Source organism: Triturus cristatus, chromosome 7 (assembly GCF_964204655.1).
Source record: "Triturus cristatus chromosome 7, aTriCri1.1, whole genome shotgun sequence".
Classification (NCBI taxonomy): domain Eukaryota; kingdom Metazoa; phylum Chordata; class Amphibia; order Caudata; family Salamandridae; genus Triturus; species Triturus cristatus.
The window spans coordinates 620,599,996-620,627,417 of NC_140590.1; the positions used below are offsets into that span (position 1 = coordinate 620,599,996).

At 48.4% G+C, this 27,422-nt stretch overlaps 1 long non-coding RNA gene across 1 annotated transcript in view; it reads right to left on the minus strand.

Annotated features, from left to right (window-relative positions):
• LOC146810218 (uncharacterized) overlaps positions 1-27,045 on the minus strand; it is a 200,920-nt gene extending 173,875 nt beyond the window's left edge. The window contains exons 1-2 of the long non-coding RNA XR_014965645.1: positions 26,971-27,045; positions 26,253-26,297 (exon numbers count right to left, since the gene is read on the minus strand). This is a non-coding gene — a long non-coding RNA (uncharacterized LOC146810218). The remainder of the gene's footprint in view (positions 1-26,252; positions 26,298-26,970) is intronic.
• Positions 27,046-27,422: the final 377 nt, after the last annotated feature.

Genomic DNA, 27,422 nt, shown 5'->3' on the forward strand with positions numbered 1-27,422 from the left:
TTTATTTTGATTGAATTATATGTGATCATATGTAATGCTACCAATTAACCAATCAGAAGGTAAGATTCTTCTAAACCTGCCTATGATACTGCCCAGGCTTTAAAGACTAGAACATGATATGTTATGGAATTTGTAAAGTGTGTAGCTGCCCCAGCAGTGGGGTTTCCCAGCACTAGTCCAATGCAAAAAAACAGACTGCAGATCATATTGGAAGGAGGCAGTCTACGTAGAGAAAAGCCAGGTATTCAATGTTTTTCTGAAAGAGTCTGATATGTAGAGAGAGCGCATTCCTGAGAGCCTGGGCCTTAGCGTGGAAGGAATGGCCTCTGACTCTGACTCTCTTGACCCAGGGGATCATGGCCAGATTCAAATTGGCCGAACGCAAAGGACATAGTGGTCGGTATAGAGATACCAAATCGGCCAAGATAGGAGCTTCCTGGGAGTGCAAGATCTTATAGTTAATACACAAGGCCTTGAAATGTACACGCCTGTCCACTGGGAGCTAATGCAATTTCCCAAGATCAGAAGCCAAGCAAAATTTTGAAAGGGAGAACAGCAACCTGGTTGCAGCATTTTATACTTTATTGACTCTCAGGAATAGAATATTGTAGTAATCCAGCCAGGATAGGCTAACTTCCTGAATAATAATTTGACGAATGTCAGGGGCAAAGAAACCCAGAATAGGTTTAAGCCCTCTCAAGAGCCCAAAACACATTCCTTCTACCGATTTGGTCTGTGCTTCAAAAAATAGAGTACTATCCACCCAGAATCTAATGCTTTTAATGGTGGTCTTGGGAGCGGTAGGGGCCCTAAAAGGAGGGCACTAGTGGTCGCCCCAAGAATGAGTATCTTTCTCTAAACGGAGGATTTCAGTTTTGCTTGCATTCATACGTAAGCAATTAGTATTCTTCCACTCTGCGACGGCAGATATTCCTTTCTGGAAGTTGGCAAATTATGACAAATGATTATTAGAAAAGGAAAGCATACGACACCAGCATAAACCCCAAACATGTTAACATGAGCCAGAAGTTGAATGAAAATATTGAACAGAGTGGGGCTCAGGGAAGAGCCTGGGGGAACACCATGATGCAGAGCATGGAATTGGGAGCTGAAGTAGGAGAAATGACCTGAAAAGTTTGAAACGAGTCAAACCAGACCAATGCAGGCCCACCTATGCCAATGTCCTGAAGACGTTGAAGAAAGATCTCATGGGACATCGTATCAAATGCAGCGCTTAAGTCAACCAACATCAAGGCTGAGGATCTGCCTTCATCCAAAGTGCTGCGGAGTTGCTTTGTGGCCACAAGAAGTGTGTAATCCGTACTATGCGATGGTCTGAAGCCATCTTGTGAAGAGTCCAGAATCTGGTTCTTTTCCAGAAACTGAGTAAGGAAAGCATTGACATGTCTCTCTGTTACCTTAGCAAAAAAAGGCAAGAGCAAGACTGGGCCAAAATGTTCAGGCTGAGAGACACCCAGAGATGGTTTCTTTAAAAGGGGGATAACTTTGGCATGTTTCCATGTACTGAGGCAGAAGGACGAGAAAGATTGACCAGTTCTAAACATGGTGGAAGGAGGAAACCTGAAATTTAAGAAACAAGTCAGGTTAAATGGGTCAGTGGGTGGACCAGACTTAACCTAACTGCATAAGGTCCTCAGCTCAGGCAGACCCAGACGGGGGATTCTGGTGAGCAGAGGTGATGAAATATTCGTAATGGCATCAGGCCTCACAACGGAGACATCAGTGTTAAAATGCAGGAAGATATCCTCAATCATGCTGATAAAATATTCTGCTAGTTTCTCGCAGTGTGTAGTAGATGCTTCAATGGTGTCACCTGAGAGCGTTGGTTTAGTGAGGCTAGTTACTAAATTAAAGATTTATTTTGCGAGGTTGTGCCTAGATTTCCTAATCAGTTTATGGTAGGAATTGATGGCTGCTCTATACAGAGTTTTTAGGGAGGCATTGTATAGTCTCCTCCATGAGCTCCTTTACTTCTTAATTTGCCACAACAATGGCAAATATGGTTTGATGGGCCTATAACTTATTTCATGCAAAGAAAGGTACTCTCAGAGATATACTGAGGCAGGCAACCCTAAAGGTATGTAAAAAAGAATACACCTTTATGGAAAACCTCAAGTTGGTCTTAAATAAACTGGAATTCTTTTTTTTTTTTTTTTTTTTTTGAAAAACCTTTATTGACATTTCAACCAATAACAAGTATGGGCCTACAACCCCCGGGGCCGGCCGCTAAGCAGTCAGAGTAACAAAAATCAATATTTATCACAGGCGGCACCTCGGGGAGCAGAATCTCCATGCTGGTATACTCTCGGCCATTACACAGCCCAAGTAGGAGACCATGATACAAAAGGTTTTCATTTTATAATAAGGGAGAATGGAAGGATCAGGTGCCAAACAGTTTCCCAGCAGCAAGAAATGGCAGGCAGAATAATAAACGTCCACAATAAACAGCAATTTATCTAGTCAATGGCGCTGAAACAAGAAGTTCAGGATGTGGAGAAATATCACGGCCATTTGCACCTGCAGTCCCCTGCCCTAAAACCCAGAAAACACCACGGAAATTGTGGCACACATGAAAACGCAGCGATTAACGACGAAGGAGTTCTACCATGCTGATCCCAGAAAAGAAAGACAAAGAAGAATAAGAGAAGAAAAAAGAGGCCATGGAAAAAAGGAGGTTAAAGACTAAAGGATCCCCTCCCCCAACCCCCCACCCTGCACCTCTGCAGATGAGTACGGCCCCCCCCCCCAGCAGCGTGCCTGTCGCCCCAGAACCAGACCCGAAATATAGAAGAAACAGAGAAAGAGGAGTAGGAAAAGAAACCCCACCGGACGGGGGGGTAGAGAGAATATTAATAAACTGGAGGAGGGCCTTCAAAACATGCCCCCGGCTTCTCCCTCCTGCACAATTTGTTTTCCCCTAAAGCAAACATTAAGCAACACAGAATCGACCAAGTCAAAGAAGAATGGGGAGCAGTATGCGCCTAGTACACTGACAGTTATGCCGTGAAAGCACGCAACCCCTGAGCCCGCCCGCCTACTAGATGACTACCTCTGAAGGATCAGCCTTATCCTTGGCCCCTCTTTGCGAATCTACCCATGCATACCCATCGACCCAGTGCCATGTCCAATGCTACAAAGAAGAGGAGCGTCCAAAGGAGAACAGGAAGCGACACACACAGGTAGGGTGGAAGTCTCTGATCACCGACACAGTCAGCAGTATGGAGAGTCATCTTTCCCAGTGCTGCCCCAGGATCTGCACCGCACCCAAGGTCCAAGAAAGCGACATCAGCCAGAGCAGGCGACCGTTGCTTGAATGTTGCCTGGGTTGCCGGAGGCCGCACACGGGACAAGGCCACCACCCCCCTCTCAGGTCCAATACCTCCGGAACAGACCAGACCCACAGCCAGCCGATCACACGTTAAGATACTGTCCGGAGTTTCCAGCTGGTCACTATCCACAGGGGCGGCCACGACACTGTCCTCCTGTGTGCGGTGTAGGAAGTCCCCGTGTACCTGGGGACAGGCAGGGAGCAACTGTTCCAACGCTGATGTCACCCCATCAAGCTTACTCCCCAATACCCAGGCGCCGTGAACCAAGGTGGAATGGAGGGCACCGAGAGCCTCGAGAAGATCACCATACCCCAGCACAGCTCTCGGCGCTCGCACCGCGATACTCCTCATAGGCGCACACTTCCAATCGTGCTGCGACCCAGTGTACAGGATAGTAGACTTCGTCCTGTCAAGATGGCCGCCGGGTAGGTCCAACCCAGATTGGGACCAGGACTCAGGAACAAGCGCCTCAGGTTCCATGTCACTGGAATCAGGGTTTCGGGGGCGGGCAAAAAATATATCCGGCGTGTGGTCACGGGCAACAGTCACCCCCTCCACGGACCTGCGCCCGCGAAAATCCGAGAGCAGTCCGCTAAAATCCGGGCGACGGCCGGGCGGCTCACCGGCGAAGGCAGAGACAATCACCGGGGAATCTTGGATTAGTCACCTCGGGCATGCACTCGTTCCGCTACGCTTAGTGGTAGGAACGACCTCGGCGAAATGTAGGCCGATATTCACACCGCTCCGGCTAGGCCGATTCCACCCAGTCATCAAAGGCCGCTGTTGTTGAACTGCCGCCCGGCCATGTTGTCCACTCGAGGTCCCGGTTCCAGGGTTGCACAGGCCGCAAACTTCAACTGGACATTTCTCCGGCGATACCGCCGCCAGAAACTTCGGAGTCACACGATCGGTTGCCGCTATCATTCACCAACACGGGCATATAGCGCAGGCTAAGGATCTCATGCAGGATATCTGTGCGGGATGCGGAGGTTCACAGAGCCGGGAGCCTACGCCACCGTCCCGGTCGCCATCTTGGCTCCTCCTCCTAAACTGGAATTCTTGATTGAATATTTATATACATGGACCGCTGCACAAATTAAACTTTTCTTAAAAACCTTGATTCCAAGGCTAAGGCCCATCTGTACGAAATCCCCAAATTGTGATTCCCAAATAGCAAATCCGTATAAATCGCTATTGATTTTATGTAACCTGCAATTTCCTATTAGTGATTCCTATGGATTTGCATTTGGTATTAGGAAATCGCAAAATTGTGATTTCCTAATAGGAAATCGCAATTTTGGAAAAAGAGCATCCTTGAAGCTCCTGTTTGCTTCATAGACACTATACTAGCTCTGATCCAGTTTTGAAATTAGTCAAAGTCATGCCCAGTGACATCAAAGGCACCTCGCTGCAGCTAGGTCCACTGACATTTATTAAGCCATTTAAAATCATTACTGTCTGATCCAGGGCCAGCCTTAGCATTGGTGATGTATGTGTGACTGTGCATGCATGAACTGTCAGTCACCCTATAGCCTGGTATGAGAAAGCAGCAGCCATCCCACTCCTGGCTGTAGGTAAACTTTGGATGTAGCCCTTATCCATGCTAGTCTTCTGCACTTCTGGTTGATATCCCAAAAATCCTTTCAACGGATACTGCCAATGCCACTGGTCCAGTTTAATCTAAAATGCACACATACATCAACATATTACATTCATCCACCCATTCAAACCCAAACTCATGATGCATACCATCTGTACTGACTATGTCCATATGATGCATACCGTCTGTCCTGACTATGTCCATATGACCAAACACAGGCCACCTACCTAGAATGCAAACACTGTCACAAAATTCACTTGTAAAATAACAGACTAATTAACTTTGCCAAAGTTTATTTTGTTGTTTAGTTTGCTGGTCTTCTTTTCAGTCTATGATTCTTTACCTCTTTTTAAACAAAATACAATGCTCATATTTCTAGAAATTCTAGGAATTGCCATCCTGGAATTTGAAAGCTTGAAGACCAACTATATTCTTATATACATTATGGACTGATTAGGGTATGCAAGTCCCAATGGACGAGATCCCTAGGCAGATAGAGGAAAGTTTCCACAGGAAAACTCATGCAGTACAAGATTCAAAGTCTAAACCATGAAGGTTTATTTAAAATAAAGATCATGACAAAAGGCAACAATATTAATCACGCAATTCAAATCAGCAACAGGATAACATAAGGTCAACCTCCAAAAATATTGTATGTATAGTCTCCTTGATATGAAAGCATGGAAAGGTCTGGCTTACATCCGAAAAACAACACATTGTATAGTTTCACAGCTGTAGAGAATCATACCCTCTGCGTGGTGTAAAGTAAATGAGCTGAAGTGGCAGCATGGGCTGTACTAATAGCGACTCACCCAGCCAACGTCCGACATACCATCTTCACCAGTTTCAGCAACATCACAGTAGGCAAACCCACACTGATCACCTGTTGAGATCATGCCCTCATCCACTTCAGCATACCCATTCCACACTACTGCGGAAACACTGTAGCCAAATGTTTACGACTGGAGTGGAACAGAATATCAGAAGCATCCTGGTTTTGAACAACTACACCAGCAGCATCGACACAACAATAACCTCCCTGAAACTATCTCCAACTTCAACACCTGGTTAGCGACTGTGCAGAAATCCTGGCTTCTCTCTAAGCCAGTAAAGTCACAAGATCCAGACCGCAAGCAAGCTGGTACACGGAAGAGCTGAGGCTCACCAAACACCTGGCAAGCAACTTGAACGCAGATGGAGTCAAAGTGAGGACAACAATGACGAACACCTGCAATTCTTTCAGATGCCACCCTCAGCAAATCAAAATCACCAAATGCTCTGCATTCACCAACCGCATCGAAAGCAGCACCAACAATGCCATGGAAATCTTAGCCATAGTGAAAGACTACACCTCTCTGCAGCAAGCTCGACCAGAGTAACCTCGGTCTCATGACTTCTGCACCCAGATGACCCTATTCAAGAGCAACAAAACCACCAGCATCTGCGAAAACCTCGAGCCCCCAACTGGACTTTTCCCCCCACAGCCCTCCTGCACATTTCAAGCAATACCCAGAGGACCAACCTGATCACCATCTTCACCCAAGAAACTGCAACAACCATGCTGTCCATACCCTCCAGAGCGTCCTCAGGCCCCTCTCCTCACCACGTTCTCATCAAAGTAAAGGACCCCATCAACACAAGCTTCACCCCAATTCCGAACAACTCTATCATCACAACCACCTACCCGGATGCCTGAAAACATGCTACCTTACTCCCCCTCCTCGAACAACCCTCAAAATCTCTGAAGATGCTAGCCAACTACCGACCTACTCCCTTCTACTCTACCAAGCAAAAGTAATGGAAAAGATGATAAATAAATACCTAGCCACCTACCTGAATGAGTACGACCTCCTCAACACTGCCCAGTCCGGCTTCAGGCCGTACAAAGACCACCTTCAATGCTGCCATGGACGTAGATGATACTGAACAGAGGTGACACCACGACCCTCATCCCTGTGTCCACCATTACATTATTAAGACCGGCCCTGGGGGGCCTGCCAACTCCTCATGAATACCTTTTAACATACTAGGCTGTGCATTGCAGCTGCTCTAGGTGGTGCATCCCTTTTTCTTTCCTCCCTGACGACTCCCTGTAGGTTATTCTGAGCATCCAAATGAGATAAGTGGATAGTAAACAATACAAATTGCAGTTTAATCCCAAAGGGTCACAAGGTTGATGACTGTGTTCAATGGCCCGAGAAGAAGTGTCTCCAATGAGTAGCTTGTGAGCTACTGGTAGCTCTCCAGCAACCTATAAGTAGCTCTCCTGTGTGCAGCTCACTGAACTAAATTAAAAGCTTTTTTTTTGGTGGAATTAATATACATATACAAAAATTTAAAACCATGTATTTTAAACTAAATTGTCTGAATATATTATAATACTTTATTTGTTTTTTGTAAACCATCAAAGTGTACATACACAGTAAAAAAAAAAAAGAAAATCCTAAAAACAACTGCCATACAGTTCAATTAATTACATACTGCATCACAATCCCTCAATAGTGTGGAGTCTACAGCCATGTAATTTTATCATAATATACAGTATGGCCTGTGCTGAGCGCATGCTCCAGTTTTAAATAAAAAAAGAACTACAATAGCAACATCCAAAATGGTTGTAAGAAAACAACACAACCATAACGATGTGGAATATCGATGTACAGATTAAAAAATGTAATGAGAAGAATAGCCCCCTTATTGGGGTCAGTGCAATTTCAGCCAAAAACCATGAACACATAGCAGAAAGTACAAAGACAATCTCATCATAGAAGTCAGTCAATTTAAACCGATGTAATGAAATATGTAAAATATTTCGGAAGTTAGTAACTAGAGTGGTGGATAAAATCATTAAACAACAGCTTTTAAGATTTTACTTCTCTTGTACCAGATTGCCTGTAGATATTTACTTACAGCAAACACAATTTTGGGAGGGGTATCGGTTTTTAAAAACCTGAAAGCTACCAGGTATCTAGTTGTTCCCATGTCTTGGCATAAAGTGTGTATCCATTTACGACAAGAGCTTTGGTACTCGGGACAGAAAATCAATAAGTGTGATTCGTTTCCGTCACTCAGTCCACACACTGGTCAACTAGTAGGATTTTGTTCCTGGCACCATTTGTAAGTGAACAATCTTAATGGAAGGGTCCCAAGGCAAAAGCGTATGCACAGGCTTTTGGCTAGGGGACACGGTATTAAATCTAGATATTGCTCAAATGACGGTGAGAACTTATGGTCTAAAAATACATTGGTAAGGGAACCATTTGAACTATTTTTTATATACTCTTGGTTTATGTAGGCCCAATAGCAAGACTTCAACGCACTCAAATCTGTTTTGCGAATTGCAGTAGGGTCAACCCAGTACCTTTGTAGCCCCAGCTTCCCCATCCATATGTAGAAAGATTTTACCCATGAAGCATCCTAGCCCATGGGATTTTCAATAATTCTACAAGCAAATCCTTATACTCTCCTAGCTCAGATGTAGTCCAAAGGCGAACACAATAAACTAATAATTTTAATACAGCCAAATCTGCAATTCTTTTTAACCCCACGTCGAAATATAATGGAATAAGGGGTGAGCTGGGTGGGACCGAAACCAATGTCCTAACAAAGTTATTTTCGGCTATAGTTAAAAGATGAACATCAATATGACCCCAGATTTCGGCACCATAGAGTGTGGCACCTTGAACCTTAGCACGGTAGATCTCCAAAACTGGCGAGACTACATGTGAAGCCGATTGTCTATGCGTTCTAATGATAGTGTTTGATCTATGTTCAATTATAAGGGTGCTCTTATTTAGTTGACCCAGCCACTTAAAATTATCCATGTGTCTAACTTCTAGATAATCAAAGCTGTCTACCCTTTCTAGTGTCTCACTGCCAAGATGAATGAGCATTTTGTTGCTCGCCCCCCTGCCCAGCACCATGTATGTGGTCTTGTTTACATTTAGTTCCAGGCCCCTAGACCTACAAAAACTGAAAAACATATCGCCAAAAATTTGAAGACCCATGGGCGTCTTAGAAATAAGGAGAGAGTTGTCAGCGAAAAGTAGAATAGGTACCTTCCTATTGTTTAAGACGGGAGAGTCATTTTTACAGTTTTCTAAAACATCAACAATATTGTTCATGTATAATGAGAACGGTGTTGGTGCGAGAACAGATGCTTGGCGCACACCTCGTTCATTTGGGATGCGTTCAGTCAGCTCTCCATTTGGGCCCCAGCGAACTTGTGCATAATTGTTCTCATGAAGTTTGCTTATAAGTGGAACAAGAATGCCTAGGACCCCCATGTTTAACAGAACGCGCCATAAGTTTGAGTGCGGAATAAGGTCAAAGGCGGCTCTTAAATCTACAAATGCCACGTAAAGCTTTTGGTGTTGTACCCGCTTGACTGCAGTGGAGGAACGAGCACAGGACTTGGAAGGCCACTCGAGACGCTGCAACATTAGAGTGTTGGGACTGCCGGAGGGCATTGAAGGGGCAAACCCCATAGACTATATGGACACTTGGCTCAAAATCCTTCACCCCAGCTGCAGACCGAACAGCGTTTTTTTCGATTGAACGAGCCCATAGGGTGCCGGCCCGAAAACCCATTCCTGGAGCGGCCCCCCGACCACTACTTGCTAAATTCCTTCACTTCCGGGATCGAGACGCGGTGCTCCGGGCGGCGCGGCAGGTGGCGCCGCTCCGGATAGAGAACATACAGATAATGATCTTTCCGGATTATGCCCGAGCGGTGCAGCAACAGAGATCCTCTTTTCTAGATGTCAAGCGGAGACTGCGTGACAACAACATGCAATATGCCCTACTCTTTCCAGCTCGCCTCAAGGTTCTCTACAAGGGATCCTCCATTTTCTTCACGACCGCTGAGGCGGCACACGACTGGACAGACCCGCACTGCACGCGGACACCCGATGCCCGCCCCAGAGGCGGCTCACCCTACAAAACTTTCCGTGCCAAAAAGCGTCCCATGAAGCCCCGCCACGCGGAGATGAAAATGGCTTCCCGAGGTCCACGACTCACCGGTTCTAGAACAGATCATGAAGGAGAGGCGCGAAGCGTTGCAGGCGGTAATCGATCTACGCTCCACCCAACATACGGACTCCATTGATCGTCCTCCACACATCTTCTCATCGGAGGGCGAAAATGACAGCGATGACACTGCTTCGGGAGTGGGCTCAGTGGCGCCCCCCAAGGTCACCCCACAAACGGCAGAAGAGCAACTGGATGGACAGGCTTTCCCCTCCTCACCGTGACTCAACCAAGTACAATAGACTATCTAACTGTATCCTTAAGAGTAATATCCAATATGTACTTACTGTTGAGAATGTTGAGTTTAGTACCCTGCTAGTTACGCGCAATGATCCTTCTACATGCCCGTTAGACGCATGGCCGCGCAGTCTCATGTCGCCACCCCCCAACATATAGAACAGGTTTTTTCCCCCAGTGTTACGGAAGGGAGTTTGGACACACCGTCTCTCGAACGATGAGTCCTTTGCATTGGGACTGTTTCCCGTACCCCTGCACGTTGTTTGTTTCCCAGTTCATAAACGTCCCATGTGTCATGGACCCCTACACCCACACAGCCAAACACCCCAGTGGCCATGTTCACTGGTCCGCTATTCATCGACCGCGCAGCGAACCCCTGGGATCCCATTCACCGACCACCCTGGCGGGCATCTAACCTGACCCACACACAGTATACACTATGCATGGCAAAGATGGCGAGCATTACAGACGTTAACATACTCACGCTAAATGCACGCGGTCTTCACACCCCACGCAAACGCTATGCGATCTATGCCTACGCGAAGCGCCAGACAGCATCCATTCTTTTCTTACAGGAAACGCACCTTAATGTAGCGGAAGCAGGCAGGATACACGCTAAGTGGCGGGGCCTTATATGCGCTACAACCTACTCATCATTTGCCCGCGGTGCGCTGATCTGGGTTCGCCCGGGAACTCCGTTCCGGGAGCTTAGACGGGTGGTGGACGTGGAGGGCAGGTTTGTCCTGTTGGAGGGACTCTTGGATGGGCAAGCCGTCCTGCTGGGAAGCATATACGCCCCGAACGTTGACCAAGACAAATTCTGGGACAGACTCACGAAAATCCTAGCCCAATTCACACATGTACCTTGGATACTCGGAGGGGACTACAATTGTATCTTGGATCCAGGATTGGACCGCTCCTATCCCTCTCTCCCGCACTCCCCCACTCACAGACAAATCAATAGATTTAAGGCATGGGTAGCACACTGGTCACTTACAGATGCATGGAGACTACACCACCCTCAAACGCGTATGTACTCCTTCCACTCCGTTCCCCACAATCTACGAGTCAGGCTGGACCGTTCCCTATGCACAGCAACATTGCTCCCGCAGGTCTGTCACACAGATTACCTAGGTAGAGTCGTATCCGATCATGATGCGCATTTGCTAAGTCTTCAATGGAGACCCCCACATCCCCCTGTCCCCACATGGCGCCTATCACGCGATTGCCTGACGGACCCGATCTTCACGCACAAACAGGGGCGTAGTATTCAAGAATACTTTACCCACAATACGGGGACCGCATCCTCAATCCTGGTGGAATGGGATAGCTTCAAGGTGGTGGCCAGGGGAGACTGCATTCAACAGAGAGCCGGGGCGAAACGTACCCTGGAACAGGCCCTCGATAAAGCGGATAAACGGCTCGCTAACGCCACAAAAACCACTGATCAATCGGTGACAGCGACAACACAGCTAGCCCATGCTAAATCAGAGTACCGGGGAGCATGCGCGGATCTACGGCGGTACAACTTGGGCATATGCGACCCGTATGCACAAAGACCGCGACAAAACGGGCTCACTGTTAGCGTGGCTAGCTAACCAAGACACGGAGGTGCAGCCCATCACGTCAATAATTACTCAACGTGGCACTTTGGTACAATCCCAGGACGAGATTCTTCAGGCATTCCATCAATATTACTCGGAGGTCTATAGTGGCCCTCGGTCATGGAGTCAAGAGACAGTCGATCACTTCCTAGACCCCCTCCCTCTCCCCCAGATATCTGACGTAGATAAGACGGACCTAGATATGACGATACACACCTCTGAGATTACACATGCCATACGCGCCTTGGCCCGTAACAAAGCCCCAGGCTTGGACGGGTTCCCGCAGGAGTATTACGCTACCTTTGCTTCCCAGCTGACCCCCCCGTCTATTGACGGTACTGGATACAGCATTGCAAATCGGCGAATTACCCAGGTCCATGAGAGAATCGGTGATCGTTACTTTCCCGAAGCCCAAGCGTGACCCATAACTTTTAGCCTCTTATCGGCCTATAACGCCCCTCACGGCCGATTGTAAAATCTTGGGGAAAATACTGGCGGAGAGATACTCCCAAATTGTGCGCCCGCTGGTACACGCGGACCAGTGCGGATTTGTCCCGGACAGGAATACCTCGCAGAACATATGCCATCTTTTTCACATCCAGGATCAGATCGGTGACCGATTTCCCAGAGCGGCGTGCCTGATCTTGGACCTCGAGAAGGCTTTCGACACCCTAACATGGCAGTACCTGTTCCCGGTTCTCCGAAGGGCTGGCCTCGGTCCCAAGCTCATAGCTTACACCCATCTCCTATACACTAAACTCACCTCCCGAATCCGCATTGGACGCCGTGTCTCCCCGGAGGTCACGATACACAGGGGTACACGACAGGGCTGCCCCCTCTCGCCCCTGTTATTCGCGCTGGCCGTAGAACCTTTAGCTATCCGTCTCCGACGGGAGGGACAGGACTGGGGCATACCACTTGCAAATACCACGCACAGTGTCTCACTATATGCCGATAACCTTCTCCTCTATATACGGGACATCGCAGCGATCTCACTCCACTTGGGACCGCCTTGACCAAATTCGCCAATGCCTCGGGCCTGAAGGTGAACTGGGATAAATCTGTGGTGTACCCCCTACATCCGAACTCTGCCCCTCAGGAGGTCTGGATTGGTAATCAGAAAATCAGCTGGACCGCGGAGGCCCCTCGCTATTTGGGGATTCGCCTATATCATTCACCCACTGACATCTTCGAGGGCAACCATCGTAGGGCACTCGCCAGTATACGATCCACCATCGGGTTTTGGCGGAACCTTCCGCTGGCCCCGATTGGCCGAGTGGCCCTCGCGAAAATGATTCTGGTGCCACGATTACTTTATTATTTTACTAATCTTCCAGTAATCACGCCCCGTTCTTTCTTCAAAGATTTGGGCACGCTTCTTGGCTCCCTGATATGGGGCAAGGGACGACACAGAATCGCACTAGCAAAATTGAAACTACCCACGACGCAGGGGGGCCTTGGAGCCCCATCATTCGAGGCCTATTTCTTGGCGGCTCAGCTTCAATGGCTCTCCTATTGGACGGCTGACAGGCACACGTCCGAAACATACACGGTCGCAGGCCGAGTTACGATGCCAGAACTATGCCGATTGCTCATGCCAGGATCCCGTCCAGCGGGGACCTGCCCCCTCCAGGTGGAGGTAGCCCAGAAGTGTATCCAGCGCATACACCGCATGACACCAGACAGACCCCCGTATTCACCGCTGCTTCCACTGGTGGGCTGGCCCAAAAACACCCAATTCTTTACTCCTACCATGCTCCGGGAGTGGACATCTAGGGATGTCACCGAAGCAGAAATACTATTCGAAGAGGGACAACTTCGGCCATTTCAACAACTTATTGACGACTATGATCTCCCCCCAGGGCAGTTTCTGCGGCATCGTCAGCTCCTCAGCCACTACCGACCGTACTATGATCTCACACTGGGGGAGCCCCCCACGCACCCAGTCCTCCACACGATCCTACGAATGGGAAGGGGCCGCCACCTCACCACATGGCTGTACAAATCAATCAGGGAGTTGACACCTCCATCACTCGAACCCCTTCGGACTCTTTGGGAGGAGGAGGTGGGACAGGCGTTTCATGATAATGAGTGGGAAAGGGCACTCGAGTTCCCCAAAAAAGTGTCTAGGAATGCCCGTTTCAAAAATATACAATTTTACATTATACATAGGGCCTAATTGACACCAGCACGCCTACAGCGTTTTTATCCCGCTACAACTTTCCTTTGCCCCTGCTGTCAGGCGCAAGGCGCAGATTTCCTCCATATGTTCTGGGCCTGTCCGGATATCCAGACCTATTGGTCAGCTATCCACGCGACCCTCCGAGACCTTACCGGGCTGCCCCATCTAGCCACATGGGAGTGTTGCGCGCTGGGAATAATTGGCCGGAGGAAACGTCACAAAGTGCCCATACGATTCGTCTCCTTGGTGCACCTACTGGCTAAACGCTGCATAGCTATGCATTGGCGCTCCCCTACAGGCCCCCCGATTGCTCAAGTGGGCCGTACCTGAGGAAGATGCCCTGCGGGAGGAGGAAGCGAAAGGCATACGTAAAATCCCGATATCCCTGGAATGGGCGCTTATGCTACATCAACTTAAACAGTCCCAGCCCCAGGATGACCCGAGCGCGAATGCAACAACCCCGAATGTCACACAGCCAATCGCGATACAAGCCCACACAGATGGCGCTCCACCCTTACACTTCACACCTATCCGGGAACGGCTGGGTTCCTGCCCCCGCCGCCCCGTTTCAATCACATATACACCACGTCCGCCTGCATACCCATACTCTGGGCAGGGGGATGCCACTGGGCTGTTACACAGTTACCTGAAGGACCATATGTGGCCTAGTCCGGCTGTCCCATCTGATAGTCCATGACAACACCTAGTTTGATTTCCCCCCCGGTTTGTTCTTAACTTGGCAAATACCTGTTATACCACATACAGCATATAAATGAAGCTGAAGTAATCGTAAATGTCAAGATTGATACCAGCTGATTGGACACGCATATCTCATGTTAATGCGGTCAAATACCAATATGTAACAACTGTAATAATAAATGCCAATAAAAAAAGATTTAAAAAAAAAAGCTTTTGGTGTTGTAATAAAATGATTTTCCAGTACAAATTTAAAATTCTAAAAATCTGGTCAATTGTACTGACCTTAGGCCTGAAACAAGCTTGTAAAGAGGATATAATTTTATTAGAGTCCACCCAATCTAGCATTTTTTTAAAAACGTGTCTAGCAATTTTTTTTGCGCCTTATCAATTAGGCTAATCGGCCTATAATTTGAGGGGTTGCTTGCATCAACCTTTTTAAATATAGTTGTACTTTCTGCACCCCTCCAAGATTATGGTATTTACCCCCTGCAGCTATTGCATTAGATAGCAGGTTCAGATAAACTGACCAGATTTGAGGCTTGGTTTTATATGTCTCCAGTAATTTTATCTGGGCCTGGTGCCTTGGCAGATTTTGAAGAATCAGTGGCACTACTTGTAAAAGAAACAGGGGTAGAAGCTACTTTGGGGTCTATAGTATGTGTCTTTGTGGGGTATGCCTGACAACTATTTCACCCACAACACCCATTTTTCGGGAAGAATGTTATAGTGATGGGATTTCGCCCTTTCTGTCTTGGTTAGGGCTACTAGTCTGCAGAAAGTTCTATTATCATTTGTTTTGCTAGCAGCAAGCAAGCCTTGCCGGAGTTTTTCGTCCCAGTTCCTTCTTGCCTGTTTCAATCGGGCTTTATAGATGCATCTAGCTTTACTGATTGTAGGCCTGTCGCATTCTAAGATAGCCAACATTAATAAGCTCTTGGCCAATTTGCATGCTGGGTCAAACCATTCTTGCTCTTTAGTCAAATTATACTTTATATGAGCCACATCCTTATAAAAGCCCTTTTACAGCTCTCCAAACATCTGGTTGTGCACAATTAAAATGGGGATGTCAACTTCACTTAGCCCCTCATATTCCGCTAAAAAAGCAACATACAGCCCATATATCTGCGAGAATAGTTTTTGATTTGACATGACTCTGGGCCACTTAACATAGCAGTGCTTGTTAGTTACGGTGGGGGCGGGTACAACTGTATAACAGGAATTGTTTTTTGCTTCAGAGATTCTCCAGTTAATGTTGCCTCCAGAGTGCACAGCCACTTTCATGTCAGCCAAAGGCAACCATAACCTCACATCAATAAGGACATAATCAATGACACTAGTAAACATTCCTCTCCTGAAGGTAGGTGCTCTATCAGGGTCGGAACTGGTACGTCCGTTACAGGCCCTGAGCCCTCTGCTGATCTTTAGTGAGGCTAATTTAAGTGCAGTAGTAGAACGATGTTTCCTAGGATGCCCTGTCAACGATGGAATACCCCAGTATTCATCTTCCTCTCCAATAATCTCACTTATATATAGGGAGAGTTCGTAAGTAGTATTAGAGTCCCCAGCCACTATTACTTTTGTGTCCAAATGCAGGGTATCCAGCACTTCTTCCAAAAGAGATAGAGTAGAAGATGTATCACTTGCCATTATCATTCTAATATGAATGTTTATTAGAGCTAAGGAAAGTCCTGTGGCCACGGTCACTATATAATCCCCATTAGATCGGGGCAATCTGTCTTCAGAGGCGTAAGTGAACTAAAACGACCATTTCTTACTGAGATTAAAAAGCCCCAATTGCTCTTCCAAAATGCTCAGCTGGCTTTGCTTCTACACTAAACGAGGTAAATCCATCTATGAACACTCTGTCAGTGGCCCATGTTTCTTGGAACAGGCACACATCATGTTCCCCAATGTACGATACCCATTCAGGGTCAGTCAACTTTGAACTTAGTCCAGCTATATTCCAAGATAGTAAATTAAAACTAGATAGCGAACATTTGTTTCTATTAGACTTGGATCCTGATTGGTAACTCATCCATGAGTGAGCTGAAGTACCTATCTTCCATGGTGTGCAGAATAAGCTTCTGCCCACCACCTTCATGAATGTTGTCCCTACTATCCTTAAATATATGAACAGGCGCATTTTCACTGGTGCAAACATTAGTTAAAATACTGCTTGTGTTGACTGCTCTCGGACTTCGACCAACATTAATCACAATTAAATTGGATTTAGCAATATTGAGCACTTTAGAATTTACAGTAGTTGTAATGCAAATTTCAATTCTCATTATACGTGCAAGAAATCAGTTGTGATTTTTTTATTTAGTCAATCAGTTTCGTTCAAATTTGATGTGACAGAGGGTGAGGAAGCAACAGTGCCCTGTGTGATGGGAATGGACTGGAGCCTAGTCGGGCCTCCCAATGTGTCCATGGGCGGGGGGAACGCTTTCAGCCTTATTCCCAACAATTTACCCCCAGAAAGGTGACAAGTACGTAGTTCAAAGTTTATAACATTTTCAGCCAGTTAATTAGAGCATAAAACAACATGAATATGATCATGGAACGATGAGTTGACGGAGCGCATTTTTTGCATAAACAATATCAGACCTAATCACCAATGAGCAGTTTCACTCCGCCCTAATCCAATGAATCACTTTGTTAATTAAGGCTTTAGTGTCCTCAAATGATTCTAGCTTCAGTTTTGAGACCTGAACCATATAAATCGACCTATTGGATTCTGAGTTCTCTATCTGCAGATTTGGTTGACTTTTCAAAAGGTAACATCTAAATGGAGGGGTAGAGGATGCTCCTGGTTTGCCCGATGGATACAAGGGTCTGGCGGGTCGGGGTCGACCATGTATAGGCTCGACTGACGACTGAGCAGGGCTTATTTCTCGTAGGGGCTCAATATGTGTGTGCATTTCTACAGACTGGCCAGTAGATTGAAGTGGTTCGAAGCGATTGTGACATGGCACATTTGGTACAATAGTAATTTGGGGATATAAGGAAAATGGAACCATATTTGTTGATTCAGGAAAATGAGTATCTCTAGGACTAGGAGAAGTGTGGTTTATAGCCGCCAAGTCGTTTACTGCACTTGTTGCACGCGACTTAGTATGCTCATCAGCAATAAGGAGAGCTCTGTTTTTTTAAACTTCAGGTACTTTTGGTGGATTCCCCTTCCCTTTTGTGTCGCTTATTTTCAAGAGCAGCTCAACCTCTCCTATTAACATATCTATATCAGCTAGTGTAGTACACTCAGTTAAAGTGAGCTCCAGTCTATTTTGGCATGAATCTCATTTTTCGTGGACTCTCTGGCTTTACGTGTACCCATAATTGAAAGAGGTAAGGGATAAAAGTATCAGAATGGGCCAGTAAGCAGAAGAAATAAGCTAATTGATGTTCAACTTACATCTGCCAACTGTCGTCCCATGCAGGAAAGATAGTGGGCCCTGCCCGCTCTATTCCGGACGATGACGGGCCAAGACTGGCCTAGTCTTGGCCAGGTTTTCGCCCAGGCGTTTCCAGCACTGCGGGACTGCTCCAATGCTCTTATATAGGCGGCCTCTCCTGGCCCCTCCTTCTTCCACAGGGAATGCTGAGGGACTGAGATATTTCCACTGATAACAATGTTGCTCAATTCGGACATGATTTCTCATTGGAGTGGTGTGATAGCTCAATAAAATATCTGGGTGTTTGGGTCAGCAAGCATAAGGAGCTGGTCATGTGAGGGAACTATAGGGTAGTCCTGTCTAAGGTCACTGACCAAATTATATTCTGGATGTCACTTCCTCTATTGCTATCGAGCTGCATCAATCAAGCATTTGTAGAGCGCACTAATCACCCTTGAGGTTCTCAAGGTGCTGAGTTGGGGGGGTGCAGCTACTGCTCGAACAGCCAGGACTTGAGACGTCTCCTGAAGGTCAGCAGGTACTGGGTCTGTTGCAGATGGGTGGGGAGGGTGTTCCATGTTTTGGCGGCGAGGTATGCCATTCCCAGCAGATGCTGCTAGCGTTTCGTATTTTAAAGGGGACCTCTCATATAGCACAATACAATGTAGAAAGGGGGACCGGGAGCTATTTAGAAAGGAGAGGTCCAGTACCGATTCTCCCAAAGAATCAAGTAGTAATCACAGGAGAGACAGAGAGCAGCCTAGTCTGGTTGCTGAAAAAGACTCATGAGTGGAATCTGGTTTACACTAAAGGTTGGATACCGATGAAGGTGGGGGTATTTTTCCTTTTGGAAGAAGTGACCTTACACACCCATAATGGAGTTATGCTTCATCATAGGGCATGTGCACTTCGTGGGGGTGGCGCTGCTGTTTCCCACAGCCCCTCGAGAGGGCTCTTTGTCAGAGATCTTTTTAGGAGTGACACCACAATTCTGCGTATGGGTGTGTGGGCCTAAAAGCTGTGTGAGTGAGTTAAAATTACCCCCGCGGTACCCAGAAACTGAGTTTTATTCAGGGGTCCCGGTGATAAGATTAAAAGCAAGGGATAAGGAGAACCTCTTTCAAAGAAATATTGTAGAGGAGTGAGTATTATCTTGCTGCTCTCTTATCCGTGAGTGTGAGTGCAGGTGAGAGTGAGATTCAGGTCGACATGTTTCGCGCTAAGACTTGGTCCCTAGGGGGGGCGTGGCCTGCAGCCAACAACGGTGGCCGCGAACTAGCGAAGCTCCGGGAGCGGCGTAGGTTTCCCTGAATATCCGGCGCTTCATCCGTTTACTGATCCTGCCCCAAAGACAGCTATTGAGAACGGAGGGCGAGAAGTACCACTCGATCTGGCCCCGAGTCCGAATTGAGGCCCGGGAAGCAGCGGAGGGCGTGCGGTAAGAAGCGGCCTTGCTCAGCACCGGTAGCCGGGGCCTGTATTTGCTAGCGACCCTGGAACAGAAAGCGAGGCCCGGCGGGGGATGAGAGGCGCTGGCCCAGAAAAGCGCGGAGAGAGGCAGCGGCGGCGAGGGACGCCGGAAGGGGTCACATCAACGGTGGCGTTGGTGACCACATCGGGAACGATCGCATCGGCATCGGCGCGTGGTGTGCCCGGAGCGAGGATGAGAGGGGCCGGATGAGTCGTGTGATGCCAAATGCTGTGCAGTGAGCAGGGGGCGCACAAACAGCTGGGCCTGAAGGTGAGAGGGAGGAAAGAGGCCCGGTCCCCCCTGTGGCCCCTATGAACTGAGTTAGAATTGAAACCGGAGCAGCAGCGGAGGGCGCGCGGGAAGAAGCGGCCTTGCCCAGCACCTGCAGCCGGGGCCTGTATTTGCTGGAGGCCCTGGAAACGAAAGCGAGGCCCGGCGGGGGACGAGAGGTGCCGGCCCAGGAAAGAGCGGAGAGAAACAGCGGCAGCGAGGGACGCCTGTAGGGGTCACATCAACGGTGGCGGTGGTGAACGCATCGGGAACAATCGCTTCGGCATCGGCGCGCAGTGTGCCCGGAGCGAGGTTAAGAGGGGCCGGCTGAGCAGCGCGATGCCAAATGCCATGCAACGAGGAGGGGGCGCACAAACAGCTGGGGCCTGAAGGTGAGAGGGAGGAAAGAGGCCCGGTCCCCCTTGTGGCCCCTATGAAATATTAAGAACTGTTAAAAAAGGAGGTTTGGAAGAGCCTCGTCTGCGCTTAGAACAAAGTAGCAGTCTGAGACGGGCCACTAACAGCCCAAATAACGTGGGGAAGGCTCCGGGAGAGCAGAGGCAACTGGCGCTAACATGCAAGGAACTCCATCTGCGCTGTGACACCCAGGACCCCTGGCACAGTGGGGCTTGAACCCCAAACAGACAGGAACTGCCTCTCACTGTGTGTGGGTAACAGCGAGGACCCCAGACCCCACAGACCAGTTATTGCCCAACAGACAGGGAAAACCGACAGGCCGCGCTTGGCAGCGGGTCCAGTGGCAGGCGGTGGGGAATACCTGTCAGAACTGACCAGACCAGGAGAAGATGGGGGGCAGAGGCCAGCGCGCGACCGCACAGGCAAAACTCGATAAATATGCCTTCGCCAAAGACTCCAATGGCCCGCCTGAGCGTACGGGGCTTTCAGATGGGACTCCGGGGGAGCAACCAAGGTGACGTTAGAAGATATCATGGCAGCTCTTACCAATGTGCAATCTATGGTGGGTTCTTCCTCCGAGCTGATTTTCAAAAGATGACCGCCAGGGTGACGGAAGTGGAACAGGTGGCGAAATCCCTCACTAAAGACACCGCCTCGTTGCTCCACAGAGTTGGTCGGTTGGAGACTGAAAATAGACTCATGGCGGCAAAGTTGGACGATCAGGAGGGGCGCTCTAGGCGGAACAACGTTAGAATTATCGGAGTCCCTGAGAGCGAAGGGAACCACACCATGGACCTCTATGTAGAAGATCTTATACAGTCTAAGCTTTAGCCTCGGGGGCTCTACACCCTCTTCTCCGTGGAAAGGGCGCACAGAGTACCGGGAGGTAAGCCCAAGCCCGGGGCGTCCCCCGACCTATACTGGCCCGCATCTTTAACTTTCGGGATCGGGACGTTATCCTGCAGGCAGCGAGGGTGGCACCGCCAGTGCGCATCCAGAATTCCCAGGTCTCCTTCTTTCCGGACTATACGGCGGCGGTTGCCCAGCGTCGCAGAAGCTTCATGGAGGTGAAAAAAGAACTTTGCAGCAGGGAACTTTCGTACTCAATGCTGTTTCCGGCAAAACTGAGGGTGGTGGCGGATGGAAAGACGTGCTTCTTTGAAACGCCAGAGGAGGCCCACGACTGGCTTGAGGGATGGCAGCGAGCGGAGGGTAATGGGCGATCAAGGAGGCGACAACGACAAGATAAAGACGAAGAAGAGGACCCCAAGGTATCCGGAAAGGAGCGGAAGGAGTCAAATCCCAAAAATGCAGACACCGGGGAGTGATATGGTTAGAAGTTGCAGCAGGACTTGTGACGTGGAAGTGAGATGAGCCCATCACGAGGTGTAAATTGATTGAGCGAAGGGATTATGGCCATGGCGACCCTCGCTCGCAGGTGATGCTAGCGACGGATGAGGGTGGCAGGATCGATCAGGACGATGCACAGCTATAATGGCTGCAAGACTGTCTTTGAGGTTGGGGGAAAACTGCAACAGCTCTTGGACTTCTCTCCCCCGACACGCAAGTACTGTTTATGGGATTAAAGCACTTTGCTATGTTGGGGTGGCGGGTAGTTGGGGATCCGTCTGGCAGGGGAGCAGGGAGGGGGGTGGTGGAAGGGGGTTGTTTTCCATTAGTGGATTTTTGTGTTTTTTTCTTGTTTTTTATTGCTCATTAGACACCTTGAGTTTGTATTGGGAGTACACCCACACAAGGTACGTTTATGTATTAGAAATGTGAAGGTAATGTTAAATGCACCACAGGATTGGACCATGACACATGTTTGCACACACACGCAACACAAGCAATACCATGACACCTGCGAGTGTACAACTGAATGATCGCCATGCCCCGGGCGCCCCGCTGACCGTGATATCATGGAATGTGAACGGCCAGGGCAATAAAATTAAGAGGGGGTTGATGCTACAACACATTAAGAGACAAACTCCATCAGTAGCTCTCCTACAAGAGACACATTTAGTCGGCACGGCCGTGAAAGCGCTCGATAGATGGGGTTTTAAAATGATAGCACACTCGGAGTTCACCTCCGGTTCCAGGGGGGTTGGGATCCTCCTCCGTAAAAGCTGTCCCTTGGTGGTGACCGGGAAGTGGGCAGACGACCAGGGACGATTTCTTGCGATATCTGGGCAATGGGAAGGACGCAACTTCAATTTCGTTACAGCATACATCCCCCCGGCATTGCACTCGCTTGCTTTTCCGGCCCTGGGGAGTTTCCTGCTGGGCTTACCCCCCGGAGAACTAATCTTAGGGGGCGACTTCAACGCCACAGTAGATGCGGAGTGGGATAGACACCCCCCGAGAGGACAGACGGCAACTTCCTCACCCTTACGAGACTTTATAGACGCCATGGGGCTCCTTGATAGCTGGCGCATGCGACACCCCACAGAACGTCAGTACACACATCATCCTAGTGCGCACAATAGTCTCTCGCGTATTGATTACTTCCTCACCTCCCCTACCTGTATTGATCGACTACAGGAGGATAACACCTTCCCAGGGGCATATCGGATCACTCGCCAATGTTATTAACTTATTCCTCATGCCTCTCAGGTAGAAGACGTACTTTCCCGATACATCCTGGATACATGAAGGTCCTGGGCGTGAGAAAGGCATTACATAAAACTACGAAACATTACTTTCCAGAAAACATACAGTCTGTTTCCTCGCCCATTGTCCTCTGGGAGGCCTATAAAGCAGTGCTGCGCGGACAGGCCATTGCAGTAATTACAGCCCATAAACGGGACTCGGCACACCAGGTGTTGAAGCTGGAGGAAGCAGTGGCCATGGCAGAAAGAGAACACGCCAGAGACCCCACTGACATAAACGCGCACACACTTAACCTCGCTAAACAAACATATAGAGACTATCTATGGGAGGCGGCCCGGATACGCCTCACGAAAACACAGCATACAGTATACAAGATGGGGGATAAAGCGGGCAAATTGCTAGCGTGGCTAGACAAAAAAGAGAAAGCTAACCGCTGGGTGGCACGGTTGAGACTGGCCTCCGGGGAGGTCGTGACAAACCCTGACGACATATTGATGGCCTTCGCAAATCACTATGAACAGGTGTACACCTCTGCTGTGGCGGCCACCGCTGAGGACAACTTAGCATTCCTAAAAGACATACAACTTCCAAGACTGACTCCGAAAGACGCGCTAGCACTAGAAGAGGATCTTTCAGTAGAGGAGGTCGCCTTAGCCGTTAACGGCCTCCAGTCTGGGAAAGCATTGGGACCGAATGGGATTCCGGTAGAGTTGTTCAAGCGGGAGGCGGATACGGTGGTTCCGCACTTGCTGAAAATGTATGAAGCCAGTCTGAAGGAAGGCATACTTCCACGTGACCTAAGGGTGGCGACATTGGTGGCAATACTAAAACCCGGGAAGCCCTCTCACGAGTGTACCTCCTACAGACCTATTTCACTCCTTAATGTGGAAGCCAAAATATTGGCAAAAATATTAGCGACCCGTAAACAGCCTCATTTGCGGACACTCATTCACCCAGACCAGTCTGGCTTTATGCCAGGGCGAAACACTGCAATGAATATTAGACGCTTGCACGGCATACTGGCCAGTGGGCCTTACATCCACGAAGATGCAGTTATTATCTCGCTGGATGCGCGTATGGCTTTTGACCGAGTGGAGTGGCCCTTTCTCTTTGCAGTGCTTGTGCATTTGGGTTTCGGGCCCAAATTTTGCGCATGGGTGCGGTTGCTCTATACAGGACCTCTGGTACAGGTGGCGGTGAATGGCCGACTCTCAAGAGACTTTGTACTGGGGCGAGGAACTAGACAAGGGTGTCCTCTTTCCCCACTTCTATTCGCCCTGGTGCTGGAACCGTTGGCGGCATGGATAAGGCAGGATCCAGTTATATCAGGACTAAAATGGACGGAGAACTGGGATGACCGTATCTCGCTCTACGTGGACGATATTTTGGTATATCTGACGCGACCGGAGCGGTCCATAAGTGGATTACTTGACATTTGCGAATCCTATGGTAGACTCTCAGGTTACTCGATCAACTGGGCAAAATCAATGATTTACGTCTTACATGGGCCAACGCCGCAGCTCCCCAGAGGAGTGACGATATCGGTGGCGAAGGATGGTTTCAAATACCTTGGTATAAACATCACGCCTGATCCGGCACTATTCCTTGAACGCAACCTGCTTCCGCCCCTGAAAAGACTACGAAGCGATGTCAAATATTGGCACTCCCTTCCACTGACGTTGCTGGGGAGAGCGGCATTGTTCAAAATGATGGCTCTCCCTCGTTTTCTCTACGCACTGCAGAACGCGCCCACATCGGTCCCAGACTCTTACTTTAAATCAGTCGAGGCAGAGGTGGGCTGTCTGCTGTGGGAGGGTAAACCTCACCGAATAGCTCTCTGCAAACTTGTGCGGAGTTGGTATGATGGTGGAATCGCTCTGCCCAACATATGTCTATATTATTGGGCCTCCCAGCTCATTATAATCAATCAATGGCTACACGCAACACAAGATGACCCCGCTTTACGAATGGACAGGCACATGTTGGGACTAATGGGAGTCCTCCACGCCTTGTACGATAAACCGGGGAAAAATAAGCTAACGGGCCCCACAGCGCACACCGTACAGATATGGTACATGGTGCAGCGCAGGTTGGGATGGGAGGGGGTGATCACGCAGCAGACGCCGCTATGGGTCTCCCCTAAGATAGGTATGCGACACTTAAGTAAAGAATTTGTGGGGTGGGACCTCATAGGCATCTCCAGGGTCGGAGACCTCTGGAAGAAGGGTGAGGTGAAACCGTTTGAGAAGCTGCAGACAGAGTATCAGATGGAGCGGACGGAGCACTTTAGATTTTTGCAAATACAACATGTACTAAAGAAAGCCATACCTAGAGGGACCATCATACCCAAATCCTCCCCACTTGAGGATCGTTTGCTTACGGACCACCTAGCCAAGAAAGCTATATCATTGACATACCGTAAACTGGTGAACCATCAAAAAGACCCCACAGAGATCCTTAAAAGGAACTGGGAGGCAGAGGTGGGGGAAATGGACGAACAAGACTGGCATGAGGCGCTGGCGTCTCCGCGAGAGGTGGCGATCCCATCCAAAATAAAGCTGGTGCAGCTTAAAATACTGCACCGGATATACTACACTAGATCCACACTTCATAAAATAGGGAAGGCAGTTGCTCCGCTCTGCCTACGATGATGTGGCCTCTAAGGCACCTTCTATCATACCATATGGGACTGTCCTGACATTACTGTGTATTGGAGGGAGGTTAAGGCAACGGTCTCCCTGGTTACCGGTCACGATGTCCCACCAGAGCCACGGATGTGTTTGTTGAATGTGTGGGACGCTACTGATCTTAACCATGCCGACCAAACCTGGGTGGCCATTGGACTAGCATTAGCAAAGAGGAATATTGCACAGCACTGGGGGGCACAGTCAACCCCCTCCCACGCGAGGTGGTGCTGGGACCTAGACGGTGCCATGACTGCGGAAAGGGTGGTGTGTATAAACAGGGGTTGCCCCCGGAGATGGCAGCGGATTTGGGGAAAATGGAACACATTCAGGGGTACTATATGTGAACCCCCTTCGTCGGACTCAGAGTCCGAACTAAGCGAATAAAGTATGGGCATCATCACATCATAAGGGATGACATAACCAGAGAATGGGAAAGGCTGTAGTTGGGGACATGGGATGTGTGAATATGTTAGACATAACTGCATAACAGCACTATTAAGAGTGTTATAACTTGATCATCATGATAACAAACTGTGTCTTGCGAATGAAACCTGTATTGACAAAAGGTGTACAATTCTTAATAAAAATTGTTTTAAAAGACTTGGTCCCTAATGGATCCCGTTGCGCTTGTTCAGGACAGTAATGTGATATAAAATAACAATAAAACTAGGAATCAGAGACAACGACAATCTATGTTCTCAATGATACCTTGAGTCAGGTGTGCAGGCGTCAATGTGTGTTCCAGGTTCCAACCTAGTGGGAAGAAAATTACAATAAGGTAGTAATAGGGTGATTGGGCTCATTCACTCAGTTTGAAATGCAAACTGACTTCATTCTTTGCATTTACCATTTTCAAATTCTGTGTAGAGGCATGCTGAATCAAACATACCCCTTTCACCGTTGATTAACACATTAGTGCGTGGCAAAATTGCTGCACTCGTGTGGCCTGTGCAGATTCGCTTGTCTCTGGACAGTGTGGCACCTCAACATGACAAAAAGGTGTTGAGGGCGACACAGTATATGCATGCAATACATTTCTCATGGACCCCATGTCGTAAAGGGGATGTCTATATCGTATAGTAAGTCAAGGCATCTCAGCCATGGTGAATGTGGCAGTCCGTTACCTTTAATAAAGAAAAGTTATACCCGCAAGAGTTTGGGGTGAGTGCACAAAGTGCGGTGAGATAGTTGAAAAAGGAAACACGGACACACATAAAACAAATAAGACAATCGGTTGTATCGTAACCCTAATTTAGTAAAGATTGGCCTCCCCGGCTAAACTGTGCGGTAATGGAGAAGAATACCTGTGGGTAATATAATCATAATCAGCTCGAAATCAGGTGGAATTCATTGGCAAATACCTGTGTCCGTGAGTAAGTCAGCAGAGAAATACTCACTATGCTTCTCCTTAGCTGCAGCCCATTACCTGCCCTGCCGCTGTTTGGTTCGCCGGTCACATAGAACAAGGCAGCTGGGCCTAGATGTACCCTGGGTCGGTTCCTGATAGAAAGTGACGTAGTTGGGGAGGGAGCTGCACGTAATCAGCATCGCAAAGGCATCGTCGTGTTACGTAGAGTGTGCTCTGCAGATAACAGGACACTGTGGCGGCCATCTTGAAAACAGAAACAAATGCTTAAAAATACTGGACAGGAATGGCATGCGGAAAGTTCAAATACCTCGTGATGTTTTTATTATTGCCAAATTGGTTGTTCTCTGCACTTAGGACATTCTAGCAGAGAAAGAAAACTTCTGTGCAGTAAAGCTAGAGACCATAGAGTTAACTCAAACCAAAAATTGATCGGTTACTACTGTATATAGAGATATTGACTGCACTCATTGTGGCTTCATTAATGATGACTGACCCGTAAATGTTATGGG